The 19,344-nt window shown below is 43.8% G+C and overlaps 12 non-coding genes across 12 annotated transcripts; all 12 read left to right on the top strand.

The window, feature by feature from the left end:
• The first annotated feature begins 3,761 nt into the window (after positions 1-3,761).
• Positions 3,762-3,955, top strand: LOC141239927 (U2 spliceosomal RNA). Its single transcript, XR_012305271.1, has one exon. It is a non-coding gene; the product is annotated as a U2 spliceosomal RNA (small nuclear RNA).
• A 1,115-nt stretch (positions 3,956-5,070) lies between these two features.
• Positions 5,071-5,261, top strand: LOC141239919 (U2 spliceosomal RNA). The gene has a single exon (XR_012305263.1). It is a non-coding gene; the product is annotated as a U2 spliceosomal RNA (small nuclear RNA).
• Positions 5,262-6,376: 1,115 nt separating this feature from the next.
• Positions 6,377-6,567, top strand: LOC141239907 (U2 spliceosomal RNA). Its single transcript, XR_012305252.1, has one exon. It is a non-coding gene; the product is annotated as a U2 spliceosomal RNA (small nuclear RNA).
• Positions 6,568-7,682: 1,115 nt separating this feature from the next.
• On the top strand, positions 7,683-7,873 carry LOC141239896 (U2 spliceosomal RNA). Its single transcript, XR_012305243.1, has one exon. It is a non-coding gene; the product is annotated as a U2 spliceosomal RNA (small nuclear RNA).
• Positions 7,874-8,988: 1,115 nt separating this feature from the next.
• On the top strand, positions 8,989-9,179 carry LOC141239884 (U2 spliceosomal RNA). The gene has a single exon (XR_012305231.1). It is a non-coding gene; the product is annotated as a U2 spliceosomal RNA (small nuclear RNA).
• A 1,115-nt stretch (positions 9,180-10,294) lies between these two features.
• Positions 10,295-10,485, top strand: LOC141239873 (U2 spliceosomal RNA). The gene has a single exon (XR_012305220.1). It is a non-coding gene; the product is annotated as a U2 spliceosomal RNA (small nuclear RNA).
• Positions 10,486-11,600: 1,115 nt separating this feature from the next.
• Positions 11,601-11,791, top strand: LOC141239862 (U2 spliceosomal RNA). The gene has a single exon (XR_012305209.1). It is a non-coding gene; the product is annotated as a U2 spliceosomal RNA (small nuclear RNA).
• Positions 11,792-12,906: 1,115 nt separating this feature from the next.
• Positions 12,907-13,097, top strand: LOC141239851 (U2 spliceosomal RNA). Its single transcript, XR_012305198.1, has one exon. It is a non-coding gene; the product is annotated as a U2 spliceosomal RNA (small nuclear RNA).
• Positions 13,098-14,212: 1,115 nt separating this feature from the next.
• On the top strand, positions 14,213-14,403 carry LOC141239839 (U2 spliceosomal RNA). Its single transcript, XR_012305187.1, has one exon. It is a non-coding gene; the product is annotated as a U2 spliceosomal RNA (small nuclear RNA).
• A 1,115-nt stretch (positions 14,404-15,518) lies between these two features.
• LOC141239827 (U2 spliceosomal RNA) lies at positions 15,519-15,709 on the top strand. Its single transcript, XR_012305176.1, has one exon. It is a non-coding gene; the product is annotated as a U2 spliceosomal RNA (small nuclear RNA).
• A 1,115-nt stretch (positions 15,710-16,824) lies between these two features.
• LOC141239816 (U2 spliceosomal RNA) lies at positions 16,825-17,015 on the top strand. The gene has a single exon (XR_012305165.1). It is a non-coding gene; the product is annotated as a U2 spliceosomal RNA (small nuclear RNA).
• A 1,115-nt stretch (positions 17,016-18,130) lies between these two features.
• LOC141239804 (U2 spliceosomal RNA) lies at positions 18,131-18,321 on the top strand. The gene has a single exon (XR_012305154.1). It is a non-coding gene; the product is annotated as a U2 spliceosomal RNA (small nuclear RNA).
• Positions 18,322-19,344: the final 1,023 nt, after the last annotated feature.

Here is a 19,344-nt window from a genome sequence, read left to right as displayed (position 1 = left end):
GAGGATGGTGGGGGCAGTGATGATGCAGATTTTAGTGAGCCTCAGAGGAAGATCAGAACTGCCAGAATGAGGAGTGTGGCTGGTGAAGCCAGCGGGTCGGAAACCAGCTGTTCTGTTCTGATGGCGGAGGAGGATAGTGGTGGTGCTGGATAGTGTCACCATATAATATTGTAAATGTTTTTTCTTTTTATCCTCTTGTGAGCTTTGGTTTAGGCCAAAGGCTATTTCTTTGTGTAATTGGTGAAGGAGTAGAAGTATTATGGGATTTACCATAGTGTCCCAAAACGTAAGAGTGTTTAAAAGTAAAGTAAGAAGAGCTGCTATTTTTGAGTTTTTAGCTATGCAAAATGCATCTATTTTTTGTTTACAAGAATGTGGGGTAGTGGATGGTGTGAAAGGGGATGAATGGTCTTATGGAGCGTCTGTGTGGTCGGGGAGTGCATGTAATAAGAATGATGGTGTGGGTATTTTGGTTAAAGGAAGGGAGGTTGTTTTGAGTGATTATTTGGTTATTGAGGTGGGGAGATGTATCCTTGCTAATTTTGTATACAAGAATGTAAAGTTTTGTGTTATTAATGTTTATGCGCCAGTTGAAAAAAATGAGCGCAAAAATTTATTTGAAAAAATTAAGCTTTTTGTTCCAGGAAGAATACCTGTGGTAATTGTGGGTGATATGAACTGTGATGTGGGGAGAGTGAATGTGGATGTGTCTGGGAAAGCATTATTGGAGTTAGTGAATGATTTTGGGTTGTGTGATATGCAGCGCGTGTGTAACATGAATCCTTTGTTGAACACTTTCTTTTCTGAGAGTGGTAGGGTACAATCCAGATTGGATTATTGTTTTATTTCTAAAAATATGGTTTCTGTTAATTATAGGCAGGAAAACGTTCTTTTTTCAGATCATGTGTGTATGTTGTGTGAGTTGGATATAAAAGTTGATGGAGTGTTTGGGAGAGGATTGTGGAAGTTAAATGTTAAACTGTTAGAGAATGAAGATGTGAGAAAGGAGTATGAAAGGCGGTATGAAGAATGGTGTAAGCATAAAAATGAGTTTGGGAATGTTTGTGAGTGGTGGGACTGGGTGAAGAAACAAACAAAAATGTTCTTTAAAAATTTAGGATACAAGTATGCAGCAATTAAAAGAGAGAGTTTTGTTAAACTGAACGCGCAGTTGAGCGTTTTGTATAAGTTAAGGGAAGGAGGAGTTGAGGTGGAGGAGGATATTTTAGAGGTAAAAAAGGAGATTAGTGAGTTTTTGTTGGAGAGAGGGAGAAGCATAGTGTTTAGGGCAAAGATTGATAAGATGGAGCAGGATGAGAAATGTTCTCGGTTTTTCTTTAAAAAAGTTTTTGGAAAGAAACAGAGTATGAGCGTGGTGTATGGAGCAGATGGAAGTGAGGTGAGTGGAGAGGATATGTGTGAAGAGGTGGCTAAGTTTTATGAGGATCTGTATGCAGTGAAACAGAGGGATGAATGTTTGGAGAATGATGTTTTGAGTGTGTTAGAGAGTAAGTTGAGTGAAGCAGAAAGAGAGAGAGTGATGGGTGAGGTGACTGGTGATGAGGTATGGAAGGTTATGTGTAGTATGGCTTTGAATAAGACGCCGGGGGAGGATGGCCTCCCAGTAGAATTTTATCGTGTGATGTGGGGTGTGATTGGTAAGGACTTTGTGGATGTATGTAAGTATATGTGGGGAAACATGGAGGTGGCTGAGAGTATGCGTGCAGGTATGGTTGTGTTAATTCCTAAGAAAGGGGATTTGAAAAGTCTGAGGAATTGGAGGCCAATAACGTTACTTAATTGTGATTATAAAATCTATGCAAAACTTATGGCTAATAGGATGCGTGATGTGATAGAGAGTGTGATTGGGGATGAGCAGTGTTGTGCGGTACCTGGGAGGCGGATTCATGAGTGTGTGTGTATGTTAAGAGATTGTCTATGGGATTGCATGGGTCGTAAGAAGAGTGTATTTTTGTTAAGTTTGGATTTTGAAAAGGCTTATGATAGGTTGTCGCATGGTTTTTTGTTCAGAGTGTTGTTAAAAATGGGTTTTCCGGCTGATTTTGTTGGGCGAGTGAGAAGTTTGTATGCGGGTGTTTATAGCTGTGTTTTAATGAATGGGTATGTGGGTAGGAAAGTGAATGTGTTTTCGGGTGTGCGACAGGGGTGTCCTTTGTCCCCTGTAGCATTTATTTGTGCAATTGAGCCATTGTTGTGTATGCTGAGGAAAGATAAGGTAATTCGTGGTGTGCAAGTGCCGGGAGGTGGAGGAAAAGAATGGAAGGTGAGTGGTTATATGGATGACGTGTGTGTATTATGTGATTCTGAATGTTCGGTGAGGCGGGTGAAGTTGTTAGTGTCTATTTTTTGTGGTGCATCTGCGTTTAAAGTGAATTGGGAAAAGAGTGAGTGTAAGGGTTTTGGAGGCGGAAGTTTAAGTAGGGATGTAGGTGTGAATGTAGTGAATGGACCTATTAAAGTTTTGGGTGTGAAGTTTTCAGAGAGTTTGGATGGGAAAGAAAGTTGGGATGATGCGAAAGGAAAAGTTGAGCAGAAGTTGAATTTTTGGAAATTGAGGAGTTTATTCTTTTTTGGGAAGATTTTAATTGTTAAGAGTGTGGTGTTGCCAATATTTTTATATATTGCGGTAGTATTTCCACCAGGATATATGTGTATGAGAAGCTTGAATAGAATTTTATTTGTTTTTTTGTGGAACTCGAAAATGGAGAGAGCTAGGAGAGAAATTTTGGTTAAAAGAGTGGAAAAAGGTGGTTTGGGTTTTCCGAATTTGGACGTGTTTTTTGGTGTGAATATCGTTGTGTTTGTTTTGAAAGTGATTAGGGCGGATGGAAAGTTTTCATCTATGTGTAGGTATTTATTTGGAGCGTATTTGTTTCGTTTAAAGTGGCAAGAAAGGGATTTGCGATGTCCGATTGCTTTTGAGGTGCCTGTATGGTATGTGTGGGTTTATAAGTTTTTGGTGAGGTATGAACTGTGTGATGCAGATGTGAGATTGCTGGAGAATAAGAAGGCTGTGTATAGGATGATTGAATGTAGAGAGGTAGAATGTGGAATAAATATGGTTAGGGGTGGTGATGTGCAGAAGGTTTGGAAGAAAGTGCGGATGAGTGGTATGACCAACAAACAGAGTGAAGTTGTGTGGCAGTCTTTACATGGAGTATTACCTGTGAGAGAGTTTCAGAGGAATAGAGGTTTGGTGAGGAGTGAAATGTGTCCAAGAAATGGCTGTGGTGGAAGGGAAAGTGTGTTGCATGTTTTTTGGAATTGCCAGTATGCTAGAGATGTGATTGGGAGAATGGGGCCTTTGTGTAAAGAATTGTGTGGTGTGAATTTGTTGTCTTTTGAGTTGTTTATGTTTGGTTTGGGAATATGTGATGGGACGAAGGAAAGAGTCTTGTGGTTGATGCTTGCATGTATAAAGGAAGTGTTATGGGATGTGAGGAATGTGTATGTGTTTAAAAGGAAGGAAATTGCTGTAAAGGATAGTGTGAAGGTGATTTTGGGGAAGATGTATGTGTGTTTCCTATGGGACAAAAAGAGGAGAGGGGAAGTGGATGCGGAGGGAATATGGAAAGTTAAAAAGTGGAGATATATTGTTAGTACCTCTTGATTTTTGTTATTGTTGTTTTGAAATATGAAATAAATATTTCCGATGATGATGGGGACAGCAAATTGCGTATTGGATTTGACGCAGCTGTTTTGATGGAATTTTCCTTTGTCTGGTTTCCATAGACTGTGGAATTTCCTCGTCTGAGGAGAAAAAAAAAAAAAAAAAAAAAAATCTGTTCTTATCAGTTTAATATCTGATACGTCCCCTATCTGGGGACCATATATTAAATGGATTTTTAGAACAGGGAGATGGAAAAAGAGCTTGCTCTGTCCACTCCACGCATTGACCTGGTATTGCAGTATCTCCAGGACCGGTGCACCCCTTCTTTAATGCAGTTTCTAAAATCAGAAAGAATTGAATTCAATGTTTTTTGTTCATTTTGCTTGTTTGTCGGATTTTGGGATGGACTCTTTGGCTTTGCTTTTCTTCTCCTCATTGGATTTTTCATGTTCAAAGTTGCAGAAGCCAGATTACAAGCTCATTTCGGTTCAACTTCAGCAACTGTGCATTGCATTGCCATGTAATGTGATGCAATGCTATCTTTCTAGCTCTCCCTTTTTACTTCCTTTTGGATAAACAGACATATTAGGCAAGCATTTTGGAGCTTTCACCTAAATAACTACAGGTGGTGAGATAAGCTGCACAATATAATTGACCTTTCAGTATATTGTTGCACACACACCATCTATTTAGCAAATGCCCTTGTTATCAACAGCAGCCTTTTAAACTCACCTGAGCTAACAGGTATGTGCGCTGGTTACTCTGCTGCGCTTAAAATTTCTTTTTTGGTTTGCTACAATGCCTTTTCTGAAACGTTGTCTCCTTCTGCTGGAACACTGACTTCTTTCATTTAATGCCTGCAGACTATAAAAGAGAACCCAACCCAAAAAGTTTGGTTGATTAGTCTGTGGCATTCTGTTAAACTGTTGCTTATGGCGGTCTCTGTGAGCTTCTCAGCGACATTCAGCCAGCCAGGTATCCTGCCTGCAGTAGATGGAATGTGGCAATGGAACGCTGGCTGCGCGTGTCATAATAGGCTCTGAGCCTTTATATACCTGTGCACAGCAGCAGCCACCTTCAGTCTGCTGCTGGACAGCCAGCAGCAGCAGCAGCAGGAGAGGTATGTAATCAGGAGCCCTCCTGCTAAGGGTAGACAGCTGCTCGTTCCACCCCACCCCCCGCCTTAATTGGTTCTCCTCCCTTCCAACGGTGTTGAGGCGGGTGGGAACAGCAGGGGGTGAAGGTGCTGTGTTTAAAGAGGTGGAGTTATGCAGATCTAAAATGCGTGGATTGCAGCAGCAGCAAGCCGAAAAGTGCAGGCATGTAAGGGATCTAGAGGTTGACAACATGTCTTCTTAACGGGAGTCCAGGAGCTCATCTCCACAAATGGACTTTTCAGGATCCTTGGGTGGCTCCGTAGTTTGAAACCAATTCTGGTTATCGCTTCTCGGCCTTTTGGCTAAGATCAAGTGTAGTATCTGTTCTTATCAGTTTAATATCTGATACGTCCCCTATCTGGGGACCATATATTAAATGGATTTTTAGAACAGGGAGATGGAAAAAGAGCTTGCTCTGTCCACTCCACGCATTGACCTGGTATTGCAGTATCTCCAGGACCGGTGCACCCCTTCTTTAATGCAGTTTCTAAAATCAGAAAGAATTGAATTCAATGTTTTTTGTTCATTTTGCTTGTTTGTCGGATTTTGGGATGGACTCTTTGGCTTTGCTTTTCTTCTCCTCATTGGATTTTTCATGTTCAAAGTTGCAGAAGCCAGATTACAAGCTCATTTTGGTTCAACTTCAGCAACTGTGCATTGCATTGCCATGTAATGTGATGCAATGCTATCTTTCTAGCTCTCCCTTTTTACTTCCTTTTGGATAAACAGACATATTAGGCAAGCATTTTGGAGCTTTCACCTAAATGACTACAGGTGGTGAGATAAGCTGCACAATATAATTGACCTTTCAGTATATTGTTGCACACACACCATCTATTTAGCAAATGCCCTTGTTATCAACAGCAGCCTTTTAAACTCACCTGAGCTAACAGGTATGTGCGCTGGTTACTCTGCTGCGCTTAAAATTTCTTTTTTGGTTTGCTACAATGCCTTTTCTGAAACGTTGTCTCCTTCTGCTGGAACACTGACTTCTTTCATTTAATGCCTGCAGACTATAAAAGAGAACCCAACCCAAAAAGTTTGGTTGATTAGTCTGTGGCATTCTGTTAAACTGTTGCTTATGGCGGTCTCTGTGAGCTTCTCAGCGACATTCAGCCAGCCAGGTATCCTGCCTGCAGTAGATGGAATGTGGCAATGGAACGCTGGCTGCGCGTGTCATAATAGGCTCTGAGCCTTTATATACCTGTGCACAGCAGCAGCCACCTTCAGTCTGCTGCTGGACAGCCAGCAGCAGCAGCAGCAGGAGAGGTATGTAATCAGGAGCCCTCCTGCTAAGGGTAGACAGCTGCTCGTTCCACCCCACCCCCCGCCTTAATTGGTTCTACTCCCTTCCAACGGTGTTGAGGCGGGTGGGAACAGCAGGGGGTGAAGGTGCTGTGTTTAAAGAGGTGGAGTTATGCAGATCTAAAACGCGTGGATTGCAGCAGCAGCAAGCCGAAAAGTGCAGGCATGTAAGGGATCTAGAGGTTGACAACATGTCTTCTTAACGGGAGTCCAGGAGCTCATCTCCACAAATGGACTTTTCAGGATCCTTGGGTGGCTCCGTAGTTTGAAACCAATTCTGGTTATCGCTTCTCGGCCTTTTGGCTAAGATCAAGTGTAGTATCTGTTCTTATCAGTTTAATATCTGATACGTCCCCTATCTGGGGACCATATATTAAATGGATTTTTAGAACAGGGAGATGGAAAAAGAGCTTGCTCTGTCCACTCCACGCATTGACCTGGTATTGCAGTATCTCCAGGACCGGTGCACCCCTTCTTTAATGCAGTTTCTAAAATCAGAAAGAATTGAATTCAATGTTTTTTGTTCATTTTGCTTGTTTGTCGGATTTTGGGATGGACTCTTTGGCTTTGCTTTTCTTCTCCTCATTGGATTTTTCATGTTCAAAGTTGCAGAAGCCAGATTACAAGCTCATTTTGGTTCAACTTCAGCAACTGTGCATTGCATTGCCATGTAATGTGATGCAATGCTATCTTTCTAGCTCTCCCTTTTTACTTCCTTCTGGATAAACAGACATATTAGGCAAGCATTTTGGAGCTTTCACCTAAATAACTACAGGTGGTGAGATAAGCTGCACAATATAATTGACCTTTCAGTATATTGTTGCACACACACCATCTATTTAGCAAATGCCCTTGTTATCAACAGCAGCCTTTTAAACTCACCTGAGCTAACAGGTATGTGCGCTGGTTACTCTGCTGCGCTTAAAATTTCTTTTTTGGTTTGCTACAATGCCTTTTCTGAAACGTTGTCTCCTTCTGCTGGAACACTGACTTCTTTCATTTAATGCCTGCAGACTATAAAAGAGAACCCAACCCAAAAAGTTTGGTTGATTAGTCTGTGGCATTCTGTTAAACTGTTGCTTATGGCGGTCTCTGTGAGCTTCTCAGCGACATTCAGCCAGCCAGGTATCCTGCCTGCAGTAGATGGAATGTGGCAATGGAACGCTGGCTGCGCGTGTCATAATAGGCTCTGAGCCTTTATATACCTGTGCACAGCAGCAGCCACCTTCAGTCTGCTGCTGGACAGCCAGCAGCAGCAGCAGCAGGAGAGGTATGTAATCAGGAGCCCTCCTGCTAAGGGTAGACAGCTGCTCGTTCCACCCCACCCCCCGCCTTAATTGGTTCTCCTCCCTTCCAACGGTGTTGAGGCGGGTGGGAACAGCAGGGGGTGAAGGTGCTGTGTTTAAAGAGGTGGAGTTATGCAGATCTAAAACGCGTGGATTGCAGCAGCAGCAAGCCGAAAAGTGCAGGCATGTAAGGGATCTAGAGGTTGACAACATGTCTTCTTAACGGGAGTCCAGGAGCTCATCTCCACAAATGGACTTTTCAGGATCCTTGGGTGGCTCCGTAGTTTGAAACCAATTCTGGTTATCGCTTCTCGGCCTTTTGGCTAAGATCAAGTGTAGTATCTGTTCTTATCAGTTTAATATCTGATACGTCCCCTATCTGGGGACCATATATTAAATGGATTTTTAGAACAGGGAGATGGAAAAAGAGCTTGCTCTGTCCACTCCACGCATTGACCTGGTATTGCAGTATCTCCAGGACCGGTGCACCCCTTCTTTAATGCAGTTTCTAAAATCAGAAAGAATTGAATTCAATGTTTTTTGTTCATTTTGCTTGTTTGTCGGATTTTGGGATGGACTCTTTGGCTTTGCTTTTCTTCTCCTCATTGGATTTTTCATGTTCAAAGTTGCAGAAGCCAGATTACAAGCTCATTTTGGTTCAACTTCAGCAACTGTGCATTGCATTGCCATGTAATGTGATGCAATGCTATCTTTCTAGCTCTCCCTTTTTACTTCCTTTTGGATAAACAGACATATTAGGCAAGCATTTTGGAGCTTTCACCTAAATGACTACAGGTGGTGAGATAAGCTGCACAATATAATTGACCTTTCAGTATATTGTTGCACACACACCATCTATTTAGCAAATGCCCTTGTTATCAACAGCAGCCTTTTAAACTCACCTGAGCTAACAGGTATGTGCGCTGGTTACTCTGCTGCGCTTAAAATTTCTTTTTTGGTTTGCTACAATGCCTTTTCTGAAACGTTGTCTCCTTCTGCTGGAACACTGACTTCTTTCATTTAATGCCTGCAGACTATAAAAGAGAACCCAACCCAAAAAGTTTGGTTGATTAGTCTGTGGCATTCTGTTAAACTGTTGCTTATGGCGGTCTCTGTGAGCTTCTCAGCGACATTCAGCCAGCCAGGTATCCTGCCTGCAGTAGATGGAATGTGGCAATGGAACGCTGGCTGCGCGTGTCATAATAGGCTCTGAGCCTTTATATACCTGTGCACAGCAGCAGCCACCTTCAGTCTGCTGCTGGACAGCCAGCAGCAGCAGCAGCAGGAGAGGTATGTAATCAGGAGCCCTCCTGCTAAGGGTAGACAGCTGCTCGTTCCACCCCACCCCCCGCCTTAATTGGTTCTCCTCCCTTCCAACGGTGTTGAGGCGGGTGGGAACAGCAGGGGGTGAAGGTGCTGTGTTTAAAGAGGTGGAGTTATGCAGATCTAAAACGCGTGGATTGCAGCAGCAGCAAGCCGAAAAGTGCAGGCATGTAAGGGATCTAGAGGTTGACAACATGTCTTCTTAACGGGAGTCCAGGAGCTCATCTCCACAAATGGACTTTTCAGGATCCTTGGGTGGCTCCGTAGTTTGAAACCAATTCTGGTTATCGCTTCTCGGCCTTTTGGCTAAGATCAAGTGTAGTATCTGTTCTTATCAGTTTAATATCTGATACGTCCCCTATCTGGGGACCATATATTAAATGGATTTTTAGAACAGGGAGATGGAAAAAGAGCTTGCTCTGTCCACTCCACGCATTGACCTGGTATTGCAGTATCTCCAGGACCGGTGCACCCCTTCTTTAATGCAGTTTCTAAAATCAGAAAGAATTGAATTCAATGTTTTTTGTTCATTTTGCTTGTTTGTCGGATTTTGGGATGGACTCTTTGGCTTTGCTTTTCTTCTCCTCATTGGATTTTTCATGTTCAAAGTTGCAGAAGCCAGATTACAAGCTCATTTTGGTTCAACTTCAGCAACTGTGGATTGCATTGCCATGTAATGTGATGCAATGCTATCTTTCTAGCTCTCCCTTTTTACTTCCTTTTGGATAAACAGACATATTAGGCAAGCATTTTGGAGCTTTCACCTAAATAACTACAGGTGGTGAGATAAGCTGCACAATATAATTGACCTTTCAGTATATTGTTGCACACACACCATCTATTTAGCAAATGCCCTTGTTATCAACAGCAGCCTTTTAAACTCACCTGAGCTAACAGGTATGTGCGCTGGTTACTCTGCTGCGCTTAAAATTTCTTTTTTGGTTTGCTACAATGCCTTTTCTGAAACGTTGTCTCCTTCTGCTGGAACACTGACTTCTTTCATTTAATGCCTGCAGACTATAAAAGAGAACCCAACCCAAAAAGTTTGGTTGATTAGTCTGTGGCATTCTGTTAAACTGTTGCTTATGGCGGTCTCTGTGAGCTTCTCAGCGACATTCAGCCAGCCAGGTATCCTGCCTGCAGTAGATGGAATGTGGCAATGGAACGCTGGCTGCGCGTGTCATAATAGGCTCTGAGCCTTTATATACCTGTGCACAACAGCAGCCACCTTCAGTCTGCTGCTGGACAGCCAGCAGCAGCAGCAGCAGGAGAGGTATGTAATCAGGAGCCCTCCTGCTAAGGGTAGACAGCTGCTAGTTCCACCCCACCCCCCGCCTTAATTGGTTCTCCTCCCTTCCAACGGTGTTGAGGCGGGTGGGAACAGCAGGGGGTGAAGGTGCTGTGTTTAAAGAGGTGGAGTTATGCAGATCTAAAACGCGTGGATTGCAGCAGCAGCAAGCCGAAAAGTGCAGGCATGTAAGGGATCTAAAGGTTGACAACATGTCTTCTTAACGGGAGTCCAGGAGCTCATCTCCACAAATGGACTTTTCAGGATCCTTGGGTGGCTCCGTAGTTTGAAACCAATTCTGGTTATCGCTTCTCGGCCTTTTGGCTAAGATCAAGTGTAGTATCTGTTCTTATCAGTTTAATATCTGATACGTCCCCTATCTGGGGACCATATATTAAATGGATTTTTAGAACAGGGAGATGGAAAAAGAGCTTGCTCTGTCCACTCCACGCATTGACCTGGTATTGCAGTATCTCCAGGACCGGTGCACCCCTTCTTTAATGCAGTTTCTAAAATCAGAAAGAATTGAATTCAATGTTTTTTGTTCATTTTGCTTGTTTGTCGGATTTTGGGATGGACTCTTTGGCTTTGCTTTTCTTCTCCTCATTGGATTTTTCATGTTCAAAGTTGCAGAAGCCAGATTACAAGCTCATTTTGGTTCAACTTCAGCAACTGTGCATTGCATTGCCATGTAATGTGATGCAATGCTATCTTTCTAGCTCTCCCTTTTTACTTCCTTTTGGATAAACAGACATATTAGGCAAGCATTTTGGAGCTTTCACCTAAATAACTACAGGTGGTGAGATAAGCTGCACAATATAATTGACCTTTCAGTATATTGTTGCACACACACCATCTATTTAGCAAATGCCCTTGTTATCAACAGCAGCCTTTTAAACTCACCTGAGCTAACAGGTATGTGCGCTGGTTACTCTGCTGCGCTTAAAATTTCTTTTTTGGTTTGCTACAATGCCTTTTCTGAAACGTTGTCTCCTTCTGCTGGAACACTGACTTCTTTCATTTAATGCCTGCAGACTATAAAAGAGAACCCAACCCAAAAAGTTTGGTTGATTAGTCTGTGGCATTCTGTTAAACTGTTGCTTATGGCGGTCTCTGTGAGCTTCTCAGCGACATTCAGCCAGCCAGGTATCCTGCCTGCAGTAGATGGAATGTGGCAATGGAACGCTGGCTGCGCGTGTCATAATAGGCTCTGAGCCTTTATATACCTGTGCACAGCAGCAGCCACCTTCAGTCTGCTGCTGGACAGCCAGCAGCAGCAGCAGCAGGAGAGGTATGTAATCAGGAGCCCTCCTGCTAAGGGTAGACAGCTGCTCGTTCCACCCCACCCCCCGCCTTAATTGGTTCTCCTCCCTTCCAACGGTGTTGAGGCGGGTGGGAACAGCAGGGGGTGAAGGTGCTGTGTTTAAAGAGGTGGAGTTATGCAGATCTAAAACGCGTGGATTGCAGCAGCAGCAAGCCGAAAAGTGCAGGCATGTAAGGGATCTAGAGGTTGACAACATGTCTTCTTAACGGGAGTCCAGGAGCTCATCTCCACAAATGGACTTTTCAGGATCCTTGGGTGGCTCCGTAGTTTGAAACCAATTCTGGTTATCGCTTCTCGGCCTTTTGGCTAAGATCAAGTGTAGTATCTGTTCTTATCAGTTTAATATCTGATACGTCCCCTATCTGGGGACCATATATTAAATGGATTTTTAGAACAGGGAGATGGAAAAAGAGCTTGCTCTGTCCACTCCACGCATTGACCTGGTATTGCAGTATCTCCAGGACCGGTGCACCCCTTCTTTAATGCAGTTTCTAAAATCAGAAAGAATTGAATTCAATGTTTTTTGTTCATTTTGCTTGTTTGTCAGATTTTGGGATGGACTCTTTGGCTTTGCTTTTCTTCTCCTCATTGGATTTTTCATGTTCAAAGTTGCAGAAGCCAGATTACAAGCTCATTTTGGTTCAACTTCAGCAACTGTGCATTGCATTGCCATGTAATGTGATGCAATGCTATCTTTCTAGCTCTCCCTTTTTACTTCCTTTTGGATAAACAGACATATTAGGCAAGCATTTTGGAGCTTTCACCTAAATAACTACAGGTGGTGAGATAAGCTGCACAATATAATTGACCTTTCAGTATATTGTTGCACACACACCATCTATTTAGCAAATGCCCTTGTTATCAACAGCAGCCTTTTAAACTCACCTGAGCTAACAGGTATGTGTGCTGGTTACTCTGCTGCGCTTAAAATTTCTTTTTTGGTTTGCTACAATGCCTTTTCTGAAACGTTGTCTCCTTCTGCTGGAACACTGACTTCTTTCATTTAATGCCTGCAGACTATAAAAGAGAACCCAACCCAAAAAGTTTGGTTGATTAGTCTGTGGCATTCTGTTAAACTGTTGCTTATGGCGGTCTCTGTGAGCTTCTCAGCGACATTCAGCCAGCCAGGTATCCTGCCTGCAGTAGATGGAATGTGGCAATGGAACGCTGGCTGCGCGTGTCATAATAGGCTCTGAGCCTTTATATACCTGTGCACAGCAGCAGCCACCTTCAGTCTGCTGCTGGACAGCCAGCAGCAGCAGCAGCAGGAGAGGTATGTAATCAGGAGCCCTCCTGCTAAGGGTAGACAGCTGCTCGTTCCACCCCACCCCCCGCCTTAATTGGTTCTCCTCCCTTCCAACGGTGTTGAGGCGGGTGGGAACAGCAGGGGGTGAAGGTGCTGTGTTTAAAGAGGTGGAGTTATGCAGATCTAAAACGCGTGGATTGCAGCAGCAGCAAGCCGAAAAGTGCAGGCATGTAAGGGATCTAGAGGTTGACAACATGTCTTCTTAACGGGAGTCCAGGAGCTCATCTCCACAAATGGACTTTTCAGGATCCTTGGGTGGCTCCGTAGTTTGAAACCAATTCTGGTTATCGCTTCTCGGCCTTTTGGCTAAGATCAAGTGTAGTATCTGTTCTTATCAGTTTAATATCTGATACGTCCCCTATCTGGGGACCATATATTAAATGGATTTTTAGAACAGGGAGATGGAAAAAGAGCTTGCTCTGTCCACTCCACGCATTGACCTGGTATTGCAGTATCTCCAGGACCGGTGCACCCCTTCTTTAATGCAGTTTCTAAAATCAGAAAGAATTGAATTCAATGTTTTTTGTTCATTTTGCTTGTTTGTCGGATTTTGGGATGGACTCTTTGGCTTTGCTTTTCTTCTCCTCATTGGATTTTTCATGTTCAAAGTTGCAGAAGCCAGATTACAAGCTCATTTTGGTTCAACTTCAGCAACTGTGGATTGCATTGCCATGTAATGTGATGCAATGCTATCTTTCTAGCTCTCCCTTTTTACTTCCTTTTGGATAAACAGACATATTAGGCAAGCATTTTGGAGCTTTCACCTAAATAACTACAGGTGGTGAGATAAGCTGCACAATATAATTGACCTTTCAGTATATTGTTGCACACACACCATCTATTTAGCAAATGCCCTTGTTATCAACAGCAGCCTTTTAAACTCACCTGAGCTAACAGGTATGTGCGCTGGTTACTCTGCTGCGCTTAAAATTTCTTTTTTGGTTTGCTACAATGCCTTTTCTGAAACGTTGTCTCCTTCTGCTGGAACACTGACTTCTTTCATTTAATGCCTGCAGACTATAAAAGAGAACCCAACCCAAAAAGTTTGGTTGATTAGTCTGTGGCATTCTGTTAAACTGTTGCTTATGGCGGTCTCTGTGAGCTTCTCAGCGACATTCAGCCAGCCAGGTATCCTGCCTGCAGTAGATGGAATGTGGCAATGGAACGCTGGCTGCGCGTGTCATAATAGGCTCTGAGCCTTTATATACCTGTGCACAACAGCAGCCACCTTCAGTCTGCTGCTGGACAGCCAGCAGCAGCAGCAGCAGGAGAGGTATGTAATCAGGAGCCCTCCTGCTAAGGGTAGACAGCTGCTAGTTCCACCCCACCCCCCGCCTTAATTGGTTCTCCTCCCTTCCAACGGTGTTGAGGCGGGTGGGAACAGCAGGGGGTGAAGGTGCTGTGTTTAAAGAGGTGGAGTTATGCAGATCTAAAACGCGTGGATTGCAGCAGCAGCAAGCCGAAAAGTGCAGGCATGTAAGGGATCTAAAGGTTGACAACATGTCTTCTTAACGGGAGTCCAGGAGCTCATCTCCACAAATGGACTTTTCAGGATCCTTGGGTGGCTCCGTAGTTTGAAACCAATTCTGGTTATCGCTTCTCGGCCTTTTGGCTAAGATCAAGTGTAGTATCTGTTCTTATCAGTTTAATATCTGATACGTCCCCTATCTGGGGACCATATATTAAATGGATTTTTAGAACAGGGAGATGGAAAAAGAGCTTGCTCTGTCCACTCCACGCATTGACCTGGTATTGCAGTATCTCCAGGACCGGTGCACCCCTTCTTTAATGCAGTTTCTAAAATCAGAAAGAATTGAATTCAATGTTTTTTGTTCATTTTGCTTGTTTGTCGGATTTTGGGATGGACTCTTTGGCTTTGCTTTTCTTCTCCTCATTGGATTTTTCATGTTCAAAGTTGCAGAAGCCAGATTACAAGCTCATTTTGGTTCAACTTCAGCAACTGTGCATTGCATTGCCATGTAATGTGATGCAATGCTATCTTTCTAGCTCTCCCTTTTTACTTCCTTTTGGATAAACAGACATATTAGGCAAGCATTTTGGAGCTTTCACCTAAATAACTACAGGTGGTGAGATAAGCTGCACAATATAATTGACCTTTCAGTATATTGTTGCACACACACCATCTATTTAGCAAATGCCCTTGTTATCAACAGCAGCCTTTTAAACTCACCTGAGCTAACAGGTATGTGCGCTGGTTACTCTGCTGCGCTTAAAATTTCTTTTTTGGTTTGCTACAATGCCTTTTCTGAAACGTTGTCTCCTTCTGCTGGAACACTGACTTCTTTCATTTAATGCCTGCAGACTATAAAAGAGAACCCAACCCAAAAAGTTTGGTTGATTAGTCTGTGGCATTCTGTTAAACTGTTGCTTATGGCGGTCTCTGTGAGCTTCTCAGCGACATTCAGCCAGCCAGGTATCCTGCCTGCAGTAGATGGAATGTGGCAATGGAACGCTGGCTGCGCGTGTCATAATAGGCTCTGAGCCTTTATATACCTGTGCACAGCAGCAGCCACCTTCAGTCTGCTGCTGGACAGCCAGCAGCAGCAGCAGCAGGAGAGGTATGTAATCAGGAGCCCTCCTGCTAAGGGTAGACAGCTGCTCGTTCCACCCCACCCCCCGCCTTAATTGGTTCTCCTCCCTTCCAACGGTGTTGAGGCGGGTGGGAACAGCAGGGGGTGAAGGTGCTGTGTTTAAAGAGGTGGAGTTATGCAGATCTAAAACGCGTGGATTGCAGCAGCAGCAAGCCGAAAAGTGCAGGCATGTAAGGGATCTAGAGGTTGACAACATGTCTTCTTAACGGGAGTCCAGGAGCTCATCTCCACAAATGGACTTTTCAGGATCCTTGGGTGGCTCCGTAGTTTGAAACCAATTCTGGTTATCGCTTCTCGGCCTTTTGGCTAAGATCAAGTGTAGTATCTGTTCTTATCAGTTTAATATCTGATACGTCCCCTATCTGGGGACCATATATTAAATGGATTTTTAGAACAGGGAGATGGAAAAAGAGCTTGCTCTGTCCACTCCACGCATTGACCTGGTATTGCAGTATCTCCAGGACCGGTGCACCCCTTCTTTAATGCAGTTTCTAAAATCAGAAAGAATTGAATTCAATGTTTTTTGTTCATTTTGCTTGTTTGTCAGATTTTGGGATGGACTCTTTGGCTTTGCTTTTCTTCTCCTCATTGGATTTTTCATGTTCAAAGTTGCAGAAGCCAGATTACAAGCTCATTTTGGTTCAACTTCAGCAACTGTGCATTGCATTGCCATGTAATGTGATGCAATGCTATCTTTCTAGCTCTCCCTTTTTACTTCCTTTTGGATAAACAGACATATTAGGCAAGCATTTTGGAGCTTTCACCTAAATAACTACAGGTGGTGAGATAAGCTGCACAATATAATTGACCTTTCAGTATATTGTTGCACACACACCATCTATTTAGCAAATGCCCTTGTTATCAACAGCAGCCTTTTAAACTCACCTGAGCTAACAGGTATGTGCGCTGGTTACTCTGCTGCGCTTAAAATTTCTTTTTTGGTTTGCTACAATGCCTTTTCTGAAACGTTGTCTCCTTCTGCTGGAACACTGACTTCTTTCATTTAATGCCTGCAGACTATAAAAGAGAACCCAACCCAAAAAGTTTGGTTGATTAGTCTGTGGCATTCTGTTAAACTGTTGCTTATGGCGGTCTCTGTGAGCTTCTCAGCGACATTCAGCCAGCCAGGTATCCTGCCTGCAGTAGATGGAATGTGGCAATGGAACGCTGGCTGCGCGTGTCATAATAGGCTCTGAGCCTTTATATACCTGTGCACAGCAGCAGCCACCTTCAGTCTGCTGCTGGACAGCCAGCAGCAGCAGCAGCAGGAGAGGTATGTAATCAGGAGCCCTCCTGCTAAGGGTAGACAGCTGCTCGTTCCACCCCACCCCCCGCCTTAATTGGTTCTCCTCCCTTCCAACGGTGTTGAGGCGGGTGGGAACAGCAGGGGGTGAAGGTGCTGTGTTTAAAGAGGTGGAGTTATGCAGATCTAAAACGCGTGGATTGCAGCAGCAGCAAGCCGAAAAGTGCAGGCATGTAAGGGATCTAGAGGTTGACAACATGTCTTCTTAACGGGAGTCCAGGAGCTCATCTCCACAAATGGACTTTTCAGGATCCTTGGGTGGCTCCGTAGTTTGAAACCAATTCTGGTTATCGCTTCTCGGCCTTTTGGCTAAGATCAAGTGTAGTATCTGTTCTTATCAGTTTAATATCTGATACGTCCCCTATCTGGGGACCATATATTAAATGGATTTTTAGAACAGGGAGATGGAAAAAGAGCTTGCTCTGTCCACTCCACGCATTGACCTGGTATTGCAGTATCTCCAGGACCGGTGCACCCCTTCTTTAATGCAGTTTCTAAAATCAGAAAGAATTGAATTCAATGTTTTTTGTTCATTTTGCTTGTTTGTCGGATTTTGGGATGGACTCTTTGGCTTTGCTTTTCTTCTCCTCATTGGATTTTTCATGTTCAAAGTTGCAGAAGCCAGATTACAAGCTCATTTTGGTTCAACTTCAGCAACTGTGCATTGCATTGCCATGTAATGTGATGCAATGCTATCTTTCTAGCTCTCCCTTTTTACTTCCTTTTGGATAAACAGACATATTAGGCAAGCATTTTGGAGCTTTCACCTAAATAACTACAGGTGGTGAGATAAGCTGCACAATATAATTGACCTTTCAGTATATTGTTGCACACACACCATCTATTTAGCAAATGCCCTTGTTATCAACAGCAGCCTTTTAAACTCACCTGAGCTAACAGGTATGTGCGCTGGTTACTCTGCTGCGCTTAAAATTTCTTTTTTGGTTTGCTACAATGCCTTTTCTGAAACGTTGTCTCCTTCTGCTGGAACACTGACTTCTTTCATTTAATGCCTGCAGACTATAAAAGAGAACCCAACCCAAAAAGTTTGGTTGATTAGTCTGTGGCATTCTGTTAAACTGTTGCTTATGGCGGTCTCTGTGAGCTTCTCAGCGACATTCAGCCAGCCAGGTATCCTGCCTGCAGTAGATGGAATGTGGCAATGGAACGCTGGCTGCGCGTGTCATAATAGGCTCTGAGCCTTTATATACCTGTGCACAGCAGCAGCCACCTTCAGTCTGCTGCTGGACAGCCAGCAGCAGCAGCAGCAGGAGAGGTATGTAATCGGGAGCCCTCCTGCTAAGGGTAGACAGCTGCTCGTTCCACCCCACCCCCCGCCTTAATTGGTTCTCCTCCCTTCCAACGGTGTTGAGGCGGGTGGGAACAGCAGGGGGTGAAGGTGCTGTGTTTAAAGAGGTGGAGTTATGCAGATCTAAAACGCGTGGATTGCAGCAGCAGCAAGCCGAAAAGTGCAGGCATGTAAGGGATCTAGAGGTTGACAACATGTCTTCTTAACGGGAGTCCAGGAGCTCATCTCCACAAATGGACTTTTCAGGATCCTTGGGTGGCTCCGTAGTTTGAAACCAATTCTGGTTATCGCTTCTCGGCCTTTTGGCTAAGATCAAGTGTAGTATCTGTTCTTATCAGTTTAATATCTGATACGTCCCCTATCTGGGGACCATATATTAAATGGATTTTTAGAACAGGGAGATGGAAAAAGAGCTTGCTCTGTCCACTCCACGCATTGACCTGGTATTGCAGTATCTCCAGGACCGGTGCACCCCTTCTTTAATGCAGTTTCTAAAATCAGAAAGAATTGAATTCAATGTTTTTTGTTCATTTTGCTTGTTTGTCGGATTTTGGGATGGACTCTTTGGCTTTGCTTTTCTTCTCCTCATTGGATTTTTCATGTTCAAAGTTGCAGAAGCCAGATTACAAGCTCATTTTGGTTCAACTTCAGCAACTGTGCATTGCATTGCCATGTAATGTGATGCAATGCTATCTTTCTAGCTCTCCCTTTTTACTTCCTTTTGGATAAACAGACATATTAGGCAAGCATTTTGGAGCTTTCACCTAAATAACTACAGGTGGTGAGATAAGCTGCACAATATAATTGACCTTTCAGTATATTGTTGCACACACACCATCTATTTAGCAAATGCCCTTGTTATCAACAGCAGCCTTTTAAACTCACCTGAGCTAACAGGTATGTGCGCTGGTTACTCTGCTGCGCTTAAAATTTCTTTTTTGGTTTGCTACAATGCCTTTTCTGAAACGTTGTCTCCTTCTGCTGGAACACTGACTTCTTTCATTTAATGCCTGCAGACTATAAAAGAGAACCCAACCCAAAAAGTTTGGTTGATTAGTCTGTGGCATTCTGTTAAACTGTTGCTTATGGCGGTCTCTGTGAGCTTCTCAGCGACATTCAGCCAGCCAGGTATCCTGCCTGCAGTAGATGGAATGTGGCAATGGAACGCTGGCTGCGCGTGTCATAATAGGCTCTGAGCCTTTATATACCTGTGCACAGCAGCAGCCACCTTCAGTCTGCTGCTGGACAGCCAGCAGCAGCAGCAGCAGGAGAGGTATGTAATCGGGAGCCCTCCTGCTAAGGGTAGACAGCTGCTCGTTCCACCCCACCCCCCGCCTTAATTGGTTCTCCTCCCTTCCAACGGTGTTGAGGCGGGTGGGAACAGCAGGGGGTGAAGGTGCTGTGTTTAAAGAGGTGGAGTTATGCAGATCTAAAACGCGTGGATTGCAGCAGCAGCAAGCCGAAAAGTGCAGGCATGTAAGGGATCTAGAGGTTGACAAC

This window comes from Phyllobates terribilis, unplaced genomic scaffold (genome assembly GCF_046119375.1).
Source record: "Phyllobates terribilis strain yellow unplaced genomic scaffold, ASM4611937v1 Scaffold_779__1_contigs__length_684578, whole genome shotgun sequence".
In the NCBI taxonomy this organism is placed as follows: domain Eukaryota; kingdom Metazoa; phylum Chordata; class Amphibia; order Anura; family Dendrobatidae; genus Phyllobates; species Phyllobates terribilis.
The sequence above is the reverse complement of the archived record's forward strand: the minus strand, read 5'-3'. Positions and strand labels throughout refer to the sequence as shown.